The 15,861-nt window shown below is 46.8% G+C and overlaps 1 long non-coding RNA gene across 2 annotated transcripts in view; it reads left to right on the top strand.

Annotated features, from left to right (window-relative positions):
• The window catches only part of LOC109270823 (uncharacterized), a 678,705-nt gene that overhangs the window by 110,819 nt on the left and 552,025 nt on the right, over positions 1–15,861 (top strand). The window lies entirely within an intron of this gene.

Below are 15,861 nucleotides of genomic sequence, written 5' to 3'. Positions count from 1 at the left end.
ACCCCAGCCCACCTGAGGCCTCTGGGCCGGACACTTTCTTCTTCTATTTACAGACACGAACAATTTCCCATGCAACTGAACAACTTAGCTGTGAAAATTTGATAAGACTACTCAGTTGTCGGCTTTTACATGTCTGCTCGATAGAGCTGGGTTTCTGGAAGGTGAGCTGAAGTGTGAGCAGAGCCACTTGATCAGAGAGCTAGAAGAATGGAGCTAGATTAGAGAGCTCCAGCAGAGGCCCCCGGACCTACTTCTCTGCAACCCCCTTTCAGATGGCGCCCTCTCTCAAACTTTGCCAGGGCTGTCTTCTGGATGGTAACAGAGATGCAGGTCCCAGATGCTTGATGTGCAGTGGGGTAGTTGGCTTTGCTTGGGGACAGCTCTCGACTCTTTCCAAGGAGCTTGTTTTCAGGGCAGAAGTGGGTGGGTTTGTGGCCGGCTCTGTGGTCACAGCCCAAGGGCTTGGTACCAAACATCCTCTTCATTGGCAGAGGAGGATGGGGGCTGGTCCTCAGGAGAGCATTTGCAGGGCTTTGTGAGTTACTCATGACTCTTCAGTGGATTTTTGTCTCTTCCTGTGTCTTTGTGGTAATTTTATTGCAATTGGTGTGACGCTGCATCCCAGAGCAGCCATGCTGATTTTAGACCGTGCGCGCTCATTGTATTGAATCGAATCCCCATGGTAACTCTGTGAGAGAGGAAATAGAATCTTTTTTCCTATTTCACGGATGTAGATCTGGGACTCAGAGAGGTCAAGCAACTTTCCTGAAGCAGCACAGTTAGAAGCCTCAAGATTCAGATAGATTGTAGTGGATGGGGCTTGCCCAGAGCCCCTCAGATCCCCCTTACCGAGGTGGGGGGGGATCTGCCTGTCTGGTACCCAGCTCCACGTGTTGTGTCTCTAACTGTTGTATCGGTGACTGTCCCAGGAGGTCTTCCCCTGGACTACAGGGGCCTGGAAATCCCACTGCCTCCTGGGCAGCCTGCAGTCGATGGGCAACCAGGGCTGGAGTCTGAAGGGCCAGCTCCCTGCCTGGAGGCAGGACAGACCCTGAGGTGTGATTTGTGCTCCAGAGAACCCTGAACTCATACCTTTGCTTGGCTTCTTCCCTTTCTCTGTTCTTCTTTCTCCTCTGGCTCAGCCGTTTCTTTTCCTTTTCCCTTAATAAATCTCTTGCACATAAATTCCCATCTCCGGGTCTGCTTGTGGGCACCCTGACCTAAGATATGGAGGTGTGTTTGACCCCTGCCTTCCCTTTTCTGGAGCTGAGAGCCTCATCCCTCATCTCACGTGACTAGCTCAGCTCCCTGCGTGGACTGCCAGCGTGTGAAACGTCCGCTTGGGATTTCTGCGTGGCCCCAGATTCACAGCACAGTAGAACATGTGCCAGAAAGATCTCCTAGGGGTGGGTTCCTTAGCCTCTGCAGGGCACAGTTTCATTGTCTGTAAAATGGGAGCGATAATCATGTTGATAGTAAAGGACTGGTTGAGCAGCCAGTGAATTTGCATATGCAGATCAGCACTGGGCACATGGTGAGCGCCATCAGCGTTAGTGATTATTATTGGCATTCAGTTATTTATCATCTCATCAGACCTCGGGTTCCTAGTTGGGGTTCAGACACGAGGTCACGGTGCTGGGCGTCCTTGGAACCGAGCTGGGTGTTCAGTGAACATCTTCAATTTTTTTGGTAGGGCATGTGAAAAAGTCTGCTGTTGGAAAGACCACTTGCCTGCCCCTGGTGGAAGACGATGATAGGATTCTGCCGTCCTGTGTCCTTTCAACGGTTCCCTTCTCCCTCAGTCTCCCTTTCATTTGAGAGACAAGTTTGCCAAGCATTTCACAGACACCCTGGGGGGAAGGGAGAGGAGGGAAAGACGGGGGCCCAGTGTGGCAAACCGGAGGAGGAACAGGTCTGCAGCATTCCCCAGGGGCCCGCATTAAGGGCCTGATTAACTTAAAATATTTCCCAGCTTCTGAAGCTCTTGATTAAAGTCAATTGGGGGGAAAGAAGATAAGCTCTTACAAGGGCTAATTGAGGCTTACAAAACTTGAATATGCCTAAATCTCCAATTGTCGGGTCTGCGGTGGTGGTGGTGGGGGCGAACATTTAACATTCTGGTGGCGGTCCTTGGGGTCCCCTGACCCACATCCCCGGTCCCACGCTTCCTCTTTGCGGCTGCCTGGCTGCGCAGACTTTCATTCCATCCATCTTCTCTTTTCTTCCCCTTGTGAGGGCTCAGATGATTTTCCCTTTTGAAGGCATAGAAATAGATGGCTTTGGATTCAGAACACAGCCTCTGTTGCCGGCTTCCACCCCCTCATGCCTGGAAAAATCAAAGTGGGGCTTTAGTGATGCTGTCCCCTGGCATCCTCTTGATGTGTTAATGGGTCACGCTTGCTGCCCTGCTGTCCCTGCTGCCAGGGACACTATTATATGGGCAGATCTTTCTCCCTTTCCCCTCAGATCGAGGGGCACAGAGCCAGGCAGGGAGCAATTGGTTTTCCTTTCATGAACCCTGCTGAGCCAACTTTTGATCTTTGACAGGGAATTTCCTGCAAAGATGCATACAGGGTGGGGCTCTAATCCTGGCTGCCCAGCTTAGCACAGCGAGGGCTGGGGTGGGAGGTGCATTTTATTGCCACTGGATGCTGTATTAGTTTTCTGTGGCTTCACAGTGGCTTGAAATGACACCCATTTATTAGCTCATGGTCTGGAGGTTAAAAGTTTGGCCCAGTGTGGCTGGCTCTCTGCTCAGGGTTCTACAAGGCTGATTTCAAGGTGATGGCTGGGTGGAGCCCAGGATCTCTGGGGAGAAAGCTGCTGGCAAGTGCAAATAGGGTATTGGCAGAACTCGGTTCCTTGTGGGTGGGGATTGGGGTCCTGTTTCCATGCCGGCCATCACTCGAGGGCCCTCTCAGAACAACTTCGGGCTGTTGGCATTTCTTCTCATGTGCCCACCTCCCTTCTTCGAACCAGCAAAGGCACATCAAATCCTGCTTTGTGCTTTGAACCGATTTGACTTCTTCTTGTGTCACCAGCCAGAGAAAACTCCCTGCCTTTAAATGCTCAGCTATTTGGGTCAGGCTCACTTGGATAATCTCTGTTTTGTGAGGTCAATTGACTTGAGACTTTAATTACAGCTGCCAAATGCTTCACAGAAAGAAGTTTCTAGGTTAGTGTTTAAATAACTAAGGGAATGGGATTTTGGGGGGGGGGCTGGGCGGGAGATCCTGCTTATGATTGTCATGTGGTTATGGCCAGAGGACCCCGGATAGTCATGAAGAGCCTCCCTAATCCCCGTGAGGTCCCCACGGGAGGGAGGAAGGCTCCCAGGGAAGCCTGGCGAATGGGAACAAAACTACCAGCTTCTTATTCTCAGCAGGGCCTCTGTGGTCACCCCCCAGGGAGACCTCTGGGGACCAGGTGATGTGGCTTTGAGATCATGGGCTACAGAATCTATCCTAAGCCTCATAGCCACTGCCATCCCCTCTTTCTCTCTTCCGTGGGTTTTGTAGCACCAAGCAAGAGCTTTCAACAGCACACAGAGAAAATTGTGGCTATCTAATAAAACTCAGTGTCAAAAGATAGTATTTTATATTTATTACATTTACCTATTAAACGAATACTTGGTGACCTCTCATCCCAAGTGGATCTTGCAAGCAATTCTCGCTCGTGTCTTCTGAGGTCCTTCAGAAATACGTCTGAAGTAGTAGAGGGAGCAAAGTGGTGCATCCAGACCGGGAACCCCGGGCTGGCTGGCGGCCACTGTCTGAGGCATCTGGGGGTGGTCCCCACAGGGGCAGCGTGCAGCTTGCTGTGGGAGGCCCAAGTGTGTCCTGCCTTTCTAATCTGAATATATTCATCAGTTTAAAGGAAGGGAGGTAGATCTGGGGTCTCTCCTCTGCAGGATTCTTGAGGCAGAGGGCCAGGGTCCCAGTGACCCCAAGAACTGGACATCCGACTCACTACACAGGGCTTCTGCATTTGAGGCCTCAGAGCACCTTTCTGCTCACTCCGTTCTCTCGGCCATGCCCCCAGCACTTCCCCCGGCTGCTGTCTGGGGCCTGATGGAGGGGCTCCTGTCCTGGTAAACGTGGCCCCCAATCACAGATCACAGTGTAGTAGGAGGCGGGGATCCAGCAGAGGCCTGGAGTAGCGCATTTCGGGAACTGTAGTTTTCACCGAGCTCCTGTGGTTCGGGGAGGTGAGCAGTCAGGATACAGGCGTTCCTTCTCAGCTCTTCCATTTCGGCCCAGGCAGCGTGCCCTCAGCATGGAATTAATTCTCGTGTGAGCATATCAGCCAACACATACGGGCTTCTTGCTCTTCATTTGAGGCTGCTTCTTATTCTGGTTCAGAAGTAGAGCATTTTAAAAAAGGGAGAACAACAAGGGGATTCTTACCTTGGGGTGGTGGGAATGCATTATGAAACTAGTGATTGAAGAGTTGGGCCCTGGTGTAAGAATCAGCTGGCAGATCACTGCAGTAGAATAGATAGTCCTATGTAAACCAGAACCGGGTGCAGACCGAGGCCATAGAATGAAGACAATAAGAGCACACAGTTCAACACATTCAATTGGCTATTTGGAAGGAAAATCAAGTTAGATAGCTCCTCGTCTTTTACCAAGTCCCCCAAATACTAAAGAAATTCAACTCTCCCCCCATTCAATATATTCTATACAATTAAAAAGCCAACGGCAAACTAAGTAAACTTACCATAACTTTGGCAGACAAAATCTTTTATTATAAAAAAATGTCTTCCATGTCAGAGGAAAAGCTAGCAAAGGATGTGACCCCACAGGGCAAGTCAGAGTCAGAGAAACCATCTTTAAGAAATAACCAGGGGAGGGGTGCCTGGGACACTTAGTCTAAGTGTCCGACTTTGGCACAGGTTCATGATCTTGTGGCTCATGAGTTCGAACCCCGCGTCGGGCTCTGTGCGGACAGCTCGGACCCTGGAGCCTGCTTGGGATTCTGTGTCTCCCCCTCTCACTGCCCCTCCCCCGCTCACACTCTGTTTCTCTCTCAAAAATAAACATTAAAAAAGAAAAGAAACAAACGAGAACAAATACCTCTTTAAAAGTGTGTTTGTTCATTGTAGTGTGTTTGTTCATTTAGTGCCACTTAGAAGAAAATGTTACCAAAAAAAAAAAAAAAAAGAAAGAAAGAAAAAGAAAAATTCCTGAAATGTTTAACATTTGAAGACTGGTTGAATGAATTGTAGTACGTTTATGTGGTATAATGTTGGCAGTTATCATTGTACTTTAGAGAATTTCTACTATCATGGGATGACATGTGAAGCTTCATTTGTAAACAATGTAACACTAAATATGCTGCAGAGTAATGGCCAGCACACGTATCAACGTATCAACGTGTGCCCGGCACACACAACAGACTGTTACAGTGGATTCTATGTGAGATGCAATTATATGGGATTTTTATTTGCCTCTGTATTTTCTTTCGTGTTTCTGTTTTCCAGATTTCTTTAATGAGTTTTTTGGCAAGCAAATTATAGAAGTTATTTTAATTAATCAATAGCTGTTAAATTGGTGTATAAAAAGCTGAAAACACTATGGGAACAAGTAGATATACATTATGTTTATTAGAAAATTGCAATATTGGAAAGATGTAACTTCTCTTTAATATAATTAATAAGTTAATCCACAAGCCTAATGAATCTCAATTAAGACACTAAGAGGGTTGCAGTTTCACAATTTGACAAAAGGATTCAAAAGTCACCTAGGAAAAAAGAAGTGTGCAAAAATAGGGAAATTCTGTAAAAAAAATACAGGGAGTATTCAATAAAAAGTAATACAGGGAGACTGATACCAGCAGATCTTAAAATGTATCATGAAGCTACAAAATTCAAAATATTTGGTTTCAGGAAACAAATGAACAGAATGAAGTGCCCTCCACCCCAAATACCCAAGGGAGTTTTAGTATATGTTAAAAGAAGCATTTTAATTTTGTTTATTTATTTATTTATTTATTTATTTATTTATTTATTTAACATTTATTTATTTTTGAGACAGAGAGAGAGAGCATGAACAGGGGAGGGTCAGAGAAAGAGGGAGACACAGAATCCGAAACAGGCTCCAGGCTCTGAGCTGTCAGCACAGAGCCCGACGCGGGGCTCGAACCCACGGACTGTGAGATCATGACCTGAGCCGAAGTCGGACGCTTAACCGACTGAGCCACCCAGGCTCCCCAGAAGCATTTTAATTTAAATTTTAGGGAAGGGAGGGTGGATTGTTTAATAAATGAGACAACTGACTGGTCATTTTGAAAAAAAAAAAAAAAAAGTTACAAAGCGATGTTCCTGTTTCTTTGTTTCCTTCACTAAAAAAGCTTCTAGATGGATCAGAGGGTAGTCTTTCAGACACTGAAGTGAGATGGTGCCGCTCCCTGGTTTAGGGCCTGACAGTGGCTGCCCTTCTCAGGAAGAGCGCCCCATGCTGTACCGCGGATGCCCTGCAGGGGGGGCCCGCCCACTTCTAGGACGCGCCCCGCCGGCAAGGCCCTGCCCACTTCTCTCAGGAGGCCCTGATCGAATCTCAGAATCTCCCCGTGCTGGGGGCTCAGAAGCTCCTTCCTGCTCAGAGACCGCACCTGCTGTCCTCCTGCCTGCACACTCTTCTCCGGCTTCCACCTTTCTCACGAGACACCCCTCCCCCCACCTCTATCCTCTTTACATAATCCTGCTTTTTTTTCCTGCTTACCTCTTGCCATCTTCTAACATCATTTATTCCTCTGAGTTTTGGGATGGGCCCATCAGTCCCACACTGGGATTTGAGCTCTTGGAAGAGTTGCTGTCTTGTCTTGTTCTCATTCACTATACCTACAGACAGGGCCCGGAACAGAGAAGGTCCTCGATATATACGAGTCTGAAGAACGACTTTAACCTTGAAAATGAAACAATGGTTAAGTACCTTTCCAAGCTGCCCAGAAAAATGAAAACCTGTTCAAGAAGGGAATGATAAACCTGAGTACACATTAATTCATGCGTTAAATAAATATCTGGTGAGGACCCACAGTGTTTCAGGCACTGATGAAGACGCTGGGCATGCAATGGTGAATAAGACAGACAAGGTCCTGCCTTCATGGAGCTTGTGGGGAGAACAGATGGAAGCTGATACATACGTACCGATACATTGTGCTAGATACTACCGCAGAGGCAGACAAGAAGCTGAGATCTAGAATAGCAGAGGAAGGGCCCCCCTTCGGTCAGGGGTCACAGAAGTCTTTCCGAGCATGTGACGTTTAAACTGTGGCCTTGGAGAATGGGAATGACTTCCTCAGCTAGCTAGCTGGAGACAGGAGGAAAGAACATCCCAGAGGGCAAGAAAGCTTATGGGAAGCAGCTCAGGTGTGCTTGGAGTGAAGGGGAGGGTGTGGTGTGAGGCAGGAGCAGCAGGCAGCTTCCAGATGGGCAGTGGTGCCTTAGGTCACCACAAACTGTGGATGTGTTCTAAGGACGCTGGAAAACACCAAGAGGGTTTCAAGCAAGGAAGCGACGTGCTCACTTCGGTTTTTTAAAAGGTCACAGCTGCGGCAAGGGTAGAAATGGGAGGATCAGTTAGAAGGTTATTGTATAGATTAAAAAAAATCCATAGCAAAACACAACCAAGGAATAAAATGAAAAGTGAATCAGAACGACAACAAAAAAAGTTTGCGGCATTCCACCCAAGATGGCTTTTCTGAATTTATAATAGGGTTGTGAGATTGATATGGAATTTTAAAAAGTTTAAAATATGGGTAGGGGCTCTAAACAGACAGTTAATGAGGGAACTTCTGGTTCATCTCAGTCTCTATCTCTATCCAGCAAGTGTGCATGATCTCATCTTCTTCTTCTTTTTAAGGTTTATTACTTTATTTTGAGAGAGAGACAGAGACAGAGACAGAGAACGAGAGGGGTGGAGGTGGGGGAGACAGAGGATCTGAAGCCGGCTCTGTGCTGACAGCAGAGAGCCCGATGTGGGGTTCGAACCCATGAACTGCGAGATCATGACCTGAGCCAAAGTCGGACACTTAACCCACTGAGCCACCTGGGCGTCCCTCCCCCCATCTTCTTCTAAAGAAAACAATCACGCAATAAATTGCCAATGAACATGTGAGAAGACATCAACCATCAGTCATAATAAATGAGATACAAGTCAAAATAGTAACAAGATCCCATTTTTCCCTTTTCTGATTGGCAAATACTAAAAAAGTTTTCTCTTTTCCAGGGTTGACTAGAGCCTGGGACAAAGGGCCACTGGGATATAAGTGAATGAGAGGAAGGCATGTGGGGGGGCTCCCAGGGGGACCTCCAGCCACATCGTTAAAGCCGATGCACGTGGCATCTGATCCAGCAATTTCAGGTCTAAGAGCACGTCCTGGGGTGGTTCTCCCGGCCGTGCTGTTAACGGCTTGAATGAGGTACTTACTCCTGGCCATTCTGTTGTAACAGGAGAGAATCCCCAACAGGACCACAAATGACCATCAACAGAGGTCTGGTTAAATAATTTCTGGTGTATCCGTTAATGGAACTCTTTCCACCTAAAAAAAGAATGAATTGAATCTACACATACTGCTGGATGACCTTGTCTGAGGTGTATGTTACATGAAGATAAAAAAGCAAGGTGCGGGACAATAGAAAATACACATACACACACACCTGCCCCCCCCCCCCCACTTATATGCAGAAATAGACATCTGGAAGGGTCTATAAGAAGCTGTTTTATTAACAGAGGTTGCTTTGGGGGATCTTTTAGTTTTCATTTTATACTCTCTGTGGTGTTTGAATTTTTAAAATATACTTTATTAAGTAGAACAAAAGTTTGTTAAATGTTACTAAATTTAACAAAAATGTTACAAACAGGAAACAAGTTAGCTGTCACCGTTCCAGGCACAATAAACAAGGATATCCCCGAATAATGAATAGTAAACATGATTAATCACCCTGCATCTGTAGGACTGTGTACCACTTACTAAGCTGACGTCTTCAGACAGCAGCTCATGTAATTGTCAGGGGGTGGTCGCAATGACCCAGTGTGGGGGGGAACTCAAGAGTGTAGGTCAGGTTCTCTGATTCCCTTTCCAGGGCTTTTCTGTACTCTGTTCTGATAGAGATGGAGGGCATCCATTGGAAAGGCGGTGTTCTGTTTCCCAACAATGCCAATACGGGCAAAAGTTATGGCTTGCTGATCTATCTCAGTGGACCCTAGCGTCTGCAGTGTGACCTTGGGCAAGTCGCTTCCAATCTGTGGATAATCTCTAATGCCTCACCAAGCTATATATATCTTTGATTTATGCCAAATGCCTTGCTGAGGTAATTGAATTTTCAGGGTGGTATGTCATAACTCATTCCTAAAAGTTTGAAACATAAGTTCATGGACAACATTTAAAGAATTGGGGTCTTGAGCAACTCTGTAAATCACCTGTTCTACAAAGCACATTTGTTGTACCCTTGGAATGGCTGTTCAGAGGGAGGTGCACGGGCATGAGCCCGGCTTTGCGGTTTCTAGCTCAGGCTGTGCACGCTAACGCGGGAGGTCTCCCACTTCCCAGCCCCCGAAGGCCACGTGGTCCCCCGGCCTCCAGCACCCTCTTAGCACTGCTCTCATGTACTGGGATTACTCCATCTTCTCTGTGCAGTGTTCCTCAGCATGCATCCTTTGAGCCCAGTGAGGAATCTGGAACATCGTGTGCACTTGACCAGTGCCTGTGGAACTTCCATGGCCAACTGGCTCGTCTTTTCCTGCTGTTGAAGACATTTTTTTCTTTGAGTTGTAGCTTTTGGAGTTGAAGATTTCTGGAATCTTAGAAGCATAGGACTGTGTAATTCAGGGAAATGCTGAAGTCTTAGAAATTGAGTGGAGGCAGCGTGTGGGTTAGATACAGGAGCTGGAGAGACAGACTGTCTGGCTTTGAATCCTGTTTGTATCCTGGTTTTCCAGGTCAGTACGGCATGGGCTATCGGACCCACTCAGGGGCCAACAGTGTTCAGTGTGTTCCCTCCCTACTTCCAGTAACTGCATCTCTCGGCCCAACAGATTTCCCCCAGAGCTTGGGAAGGACGGAAGTGCCACGAGACGAATACTTCCCTTCCCCTGTCTGGCAGCCTTCAATCAACAACTCTTGGAATTAATGTTATGTTGAACCAATGACATTGCCATTTCTCCAGGTCAAAAATGATTGAATAGTGTCAGTGTCATACAGTTCAATCGAATCTAGTCTCTCAGGTGGGCTCATTTGCCAGGGACGGTCTGCCCAATTCCCAGAGTTTTCCTGTCGGATTGATCCAGTCACCACTGTGGAGTCGGCCTAACCGCACACCCTTTATCGCCGCCGGCCCATTTCCTGTGTCACTTCCCCACTGTCTGACTCATATTTCCTAGGATCACCTCCCAAGCCAACTGTGGCCCTTCAGCTTTTGTCTCAGGATCTGCCCCTGGGGCAACCGCAGCCTGATCCACTCAGGGGTTCCCATTTGTAGGACGGCCTCGTTGTCGTGGTCAAGTGAGATAATACGCATGAAGCACCAAACACACAGCAAGTGCAAATCGATATCAGCCGTTACTGCTTTCAAGTCCAACGCACTCCTTTTAGAGACATGGTAACCGGAGCCCAGAGTGGAGAGGAGGCTTTCTCAGTGCCACTTCATGGCTTAGCGTGGGCTTCTCATTTTTGGCGAAGTCCAGGGAAGGTGATGCCAAAGGCAGGCAGAGCACGATCTGGCTCCTTCCTCACTTACCTCAAGTGGTTTCATGATAGGATGTGGTGGGAAAAATAGTCGGGACTTGCCTTTGTACACACATGCAGGAATGCACCCAGGTGTTCATGTGCTTGTGCACAAATCTTGACTATCCTATGGGGGCATTGCATACGCAAGAGTGGGGGTGCTGCCCAGAGCACTGGCCAGAGAGAAGACTGGGCAGGGAGTCAGGGGTATGGGCCCCGATGCCACATTTCCTGCCAAGATTCTGTCCAGACTGGGCAGCTTTGCCCAAATGGCAGGATTCTTGGGTGGAATCCTCATCAAAATGTCAGCTCCAGACAGACCCAGGGATGAGACAGATGAGCATTTTGGACCGATCCCTGATTGAGCTGAACGTTGGATTCAAGTCTGTAATGGAAAGACATCTCATTGTTCAACAGTCTGGGGTTCTGGATCTAGATGTGAGGTTCTCCCGAGGGTCCAAACTGGTGCCTTCTGTCTCTACCCTCCCACCCGGTTATGGTGTAGGTGGGCCAGGTGGGAGAAAGGACATGGTGACAAATGGTGACCTCCTGAGAAAGTCCTCGTAAAGGAGTCTGCCTTGCTCTGTTGGACAGCATCTGGGACCAATGCCGAGAGACTTGGATTCTGGCCCTGGCTGTGCCACTAAGTTGATGGCAAATCCTAAATACACGAATCCAACTTTCTCCTCTGTCAGGTGGGAATTCTAATTCCTTAATAATTGCCCCTGAGACAGTCCTGCAACCATCTTTCAGGAAAGATGTCTCAGGAGGATAGGAACCAAATTTATCCTATCAGTCCCTCTCCCACCTCCTCCTCATTGCTAGGCAAGAGCCAGAGCCAGAATTCATATTCGAGGGATTTTTACAAGCTTGGATCTGATCTGGGCCAGAAGAGGCAATGTTTCCCAAAGTTTGTTCTGGAGAGCAGTATTTTTTTGTGAGCTATTATTAAGTATTTAATCATTAAACGGGTTTTGTGGTGATTAGGTTAGCCTGCCAGTTAACAAAAGAAATGTTGACTCACTTTCAGCTCAATTAGATTGAAACGAATGTCGTTTATCACACGAAAGCCCAGTGCTAGGACATGAAAGTCCTAGGCACGTGCATGCAGAAGGGAGTGCTGCTCGGCCCAGAGGGGCTCAGCATCGGTTGCAGAGACAGACTGGCAAGCTCATTATTACCATCAGTGTGCTAAGGGTAAGAGCAAAGGTGGGTACAGGGCATGGGGCTGGCCTGGGGAAGAAGTGATTAAATCGGAATGGGAGTGGGGGCAGAAGGTCTCACCCATGTCAGTTGTTTTCAGGTTAGATAAATTTGCCTGGCGGCAAGATGACCCACAAGAGTCTTGTAGCAAGCACGGTACCATATATAAGACACAAAGACTTGGAGCAGCATGGGGCATTTGGGGAGTTCTGAGACATTTGACAAGTTTAAATGGATAGTTCCTGAGAGCAGAGGTATATCACCTGCTATGGCTCCACAGCCACATCCTCTCCATATATTATTATGAAAAATAGAAACTCAGTGTGTGGTTCCACTGACCCTTTGGAAACACCATAATCAAACCCAGACAGCTGCTCAGGTTGTCTGAATCACCAAGGAGAAGAAGCTACAGAAATGTGGCAGCTGGGAGACAGCCGGGCTGATAGAGGTGACAGGCACAGGAGACGCTGACAGCGATGGGAACCCTCCACCTTGGTTCTGTGATGCTGGCGGGGCTGGATTCACAAAGTGTCGCCTCCGGAGTGGTGCCTCACAAACTTGAACGTGCATCCACATCACCAGAGGGATCTTGTTGAGGCCTGGGCTTTTGCATTTCTTCTTCTTTTTTTAATATTTATGTTTGAGAGAGAGATAGAGCACAATCAGGGGAGGGGCAGAGAGAGAGGGAGACACAGAATCTGAAGCAGGCTCCAGGCTCTGAACTGCCAGCACAGAGCCTGACTTGGGGCTCGAACCCACAAACTGTGAGATCATGACCCGAGCCGAGGTCAGATGCTTAACCGACTGAGCCACCCAAGGTGCCCTGCTTCTGCATTTCTAATAAGTTCCCAGGTACTGTCCGTGCTTCCGGTCCTCAGACCTCACTTTATGTAACAAATCTCTAGAATAAGAGTTGGCAAACTATGGTCTGCTACTTATTTTCTAAGTAAAGATTTTTGGAACACAGCCATGCCCATTTGTTTATATATTGTCTCTGGTGCTCTCAAGCTAAAAGAGTGCAGTTGAGTAGTTGTGACAGAGACCACCATATGACCTGAAAAGCCTTAAAAATTTATTATCTGGTTCTTTACAGAAGAATTTTGCTTATGTCTGCTCTAGAGCGGTGGTTCTTGAACCTGACTATATGAAGCTTTTCAACATTCCAATGGCCAAGAGACACCAAACTGATTAGATAGTGATCTCTGGAGGTGGGTTTAAGGCATCCATAATTTTTAAAATTTGCAGGTGATCCCAGCATGCAGCTAAGATTAAGAAGCACTGCTCGTGAGGCTGCCATGGCTGATTCACGTTATGCCTGCAATTCAGGAACATGTCACTAGGAAGCGCTAGTGAGGAGATGCACAAGAGGCAGAACAATTGGGGATGGCTCTCTGGAGAGCTCCCACTGGCTCTAGCTACAGAGATCTCCTAGCATAATTAGAACTTGCATTAAAACTGAGAAATCACTCTTAGTTGGTCAGCTCATGTAAACCACTTGCCCTATTCAGCTAAGGCAAGCTCATGGGTGGGCTTGTAGCCTTAAGAATTGGAAACAAGACTAACCGCTTTAGGCCTTTTACAAATGGCTCTTTAATGGAAATTGCTTTTTGACTGGACCTTATCTTTTCTAGTCTTGGCTGTTCTGATCTGAATTTTGCCCTTGGACTCTTTGTCAGGATTTCCCTTTCATGTGTGGTATACTCTGGCTCAGATTAAACCAATGTTAAGTATGGGGCGCCTGGGTGGCTTAGATGGTTAAGCGTCTGGCTCTTGATTTTGGCTCAGGTCATGATCTCATGGTCCGTGAGTTCAAGCCCCGCATCGGGCTCCGTGCTGACAGTGCAGAGCCTGTTTGGGATTCCCTGTCTCTCCCTTTCTCTCTGTCCCTCACCTGCTTGTGCTCTCTCTCTCTCTCAAAATAAATAAACTTAAAAAAAAATTAAACCATTTGTAAGTACAACTAGCATCTGTGTGGCTTTCAACAGCTTATAAAGGACTTCCACATCTATTATAGCATTAGAGTCCTTACAAAACCCTGTATATGGAATTTATTTCCGTTTCATAGGTAAGAAAACTGAGGTTCACAGAGTGGAAGTGACATTTTCTAGAACTAGCTAGTGGTGGACGTGGGATTCTCACCCAAATCTTCTGTCCAGGACATGAACGATGGCAATGGGAACTTCCTCCCAATTTTAGGAAAAGCTTTTTTGCCAACATCACAAAGTTGTCTCTGCTGGCTCCCCATTCTGCCACGCTGCTGCTTGGCCTCTCCTGCCTACTTCCTGTGTCTCTTTCCAACTCCTTTCAAATGAATAAAAGATTTTACAGCTTCTTTATAAATACTCTGCAGGTTTCAGTCCAGCCTTTTTGTAGATTCAAACAAAATCCCTAAAGGGGCTTGGTTCCCTCTTCTTTTTCTTTCTGTTCGATATATTTGAGCCGTTTTAAACTTAACACATCAGAACAGTTTTTAAACGCAAGTACCCAGTAATTGACTCACACATGTGAGTTTGAGCATTGCCACTTGGGCTATCACTTGAGACCACTGCAGGTCACAGGGAAGACAAATAACCTCCAACTTGAATTCAATTTCATTTCCTCTGCCCCTGGTGCAACTTTTTTTTTTTTTTTTTTTTAACCCGTCAGCCTCACGCTCATTGGGAACAAAGACAACTAGCCTCCTTGAATCTGACCTGGGTGGGCTGTAGCATTTGGGAGGTACTGAGAGATGGATGGTGGCCACTTTGGACTGGTCCTTTGCCCTGGGACATGGCCGTTGATTGGATTCCAGCAACCCAATTGGTTTTCTGTCTTAAAGCCCTTACCTTTCACTTTGGGGAATGAAGTGTCCAAACCACAAAGGCGACAGGACAGGAGAACTCCAAATGCTTGTAGTTGAATTTGTGCTTCATCCCCTACCTCGTTCTATCAGGGAATCAATTTCTGATGTGCTCCTCTGAACAGGGAAAATGCTTAACAAAGCAATCTGTGATTAAATGTGCAATGGGAAATGTCAATTTTAGAATGGACAATAAATACAAGTGTAGAATATTCGATGTTTATCAACCTCTGGAGATTTACTGCACCTAAGTGGGTTGATCAACAGGGAGGATGGGGGTTCTGACAATGTGTCCTGAGTTTCCTGGGACAGAGTTAATTTTGTGTCATGTTAGTCTTTTTAATAAAGGTGGTTCACTAAATGTACAATGAAACTTGACTTTTTAAAATATGTTTTTGTCTTTATAGATTAATGTACCCCAAATCATGAAGAAACAAAGTATTTGTTGGAGATGGGTTGGGGAAAAATTTGGGTAATTCCAGAGCTCTAAGAGAATGTGCTGAAGCCAAGATCAGTCAATGGTCACATTAAATCAGGGGGCTTGGTAACACATCATGGATGCCATACTTGAACTGGCTTAGGCAAAAAATAGTGTTTTTTGGAAGGTGTTTGTTGGAAGGCAAATTAAGATAGCTCATAGAATCAAGAACGAGATGAAGAATCAGACTACACAAAGCCAGGACAAGTCCATGGAGCCCAGGAATGGGCAATAGGTCTTCAGACGCCTCAAGGACTATCCCTCTATATCTCATCTTCGTTTTTAGCCTAATTCTCTCCCTGTAAATTCCCTCCATACCTGCAGGGTCACCTGCAGATTCCAGACGCATATCTCAGCAGTTTCAGTAGTGAGAAGAAAAGGGGATCTTCTGTCAGCATCAGTTTACTTTTCCTGGGGACAGGACTCTGATTGGTCAGACTTGGGTCACATGCTCAAGTTCCAAACCAATCACTGCCTAGAGAGGTAGGGTTGGGAAGACAACAGTTTCCACTCAGAACACAGAGCTAAACTGTAGGCAGGGGAGTGGCTTCCAAAAGAAGTGTGACTAACACAGTTTTGGCCTTGGGGACAGTGGTTGAGAGGCAGCCTCTCCCAG

Source organism: Panthera pardus, unplaced genomic scaffold, assembly GCF_024362965.1.
Source record: "Panthera pardus isolate Hobbes unplaced genomic scaffold, ASM2436296v1 HiC_scaffold_19, whole genome shotgun sequence".
In the NCBI taxonomy this organism is placed as follows: domain Eukaryota; kingdom Metazoa; phylum Chordata; class Mammalia; order Carnivora; family Felidae; genus Panthera; species Panthera pardus.
Note: the sequence above shows the minus strand (reverse complement) of the source record. Positions and strands in the feature narration are given on the sequence as shown.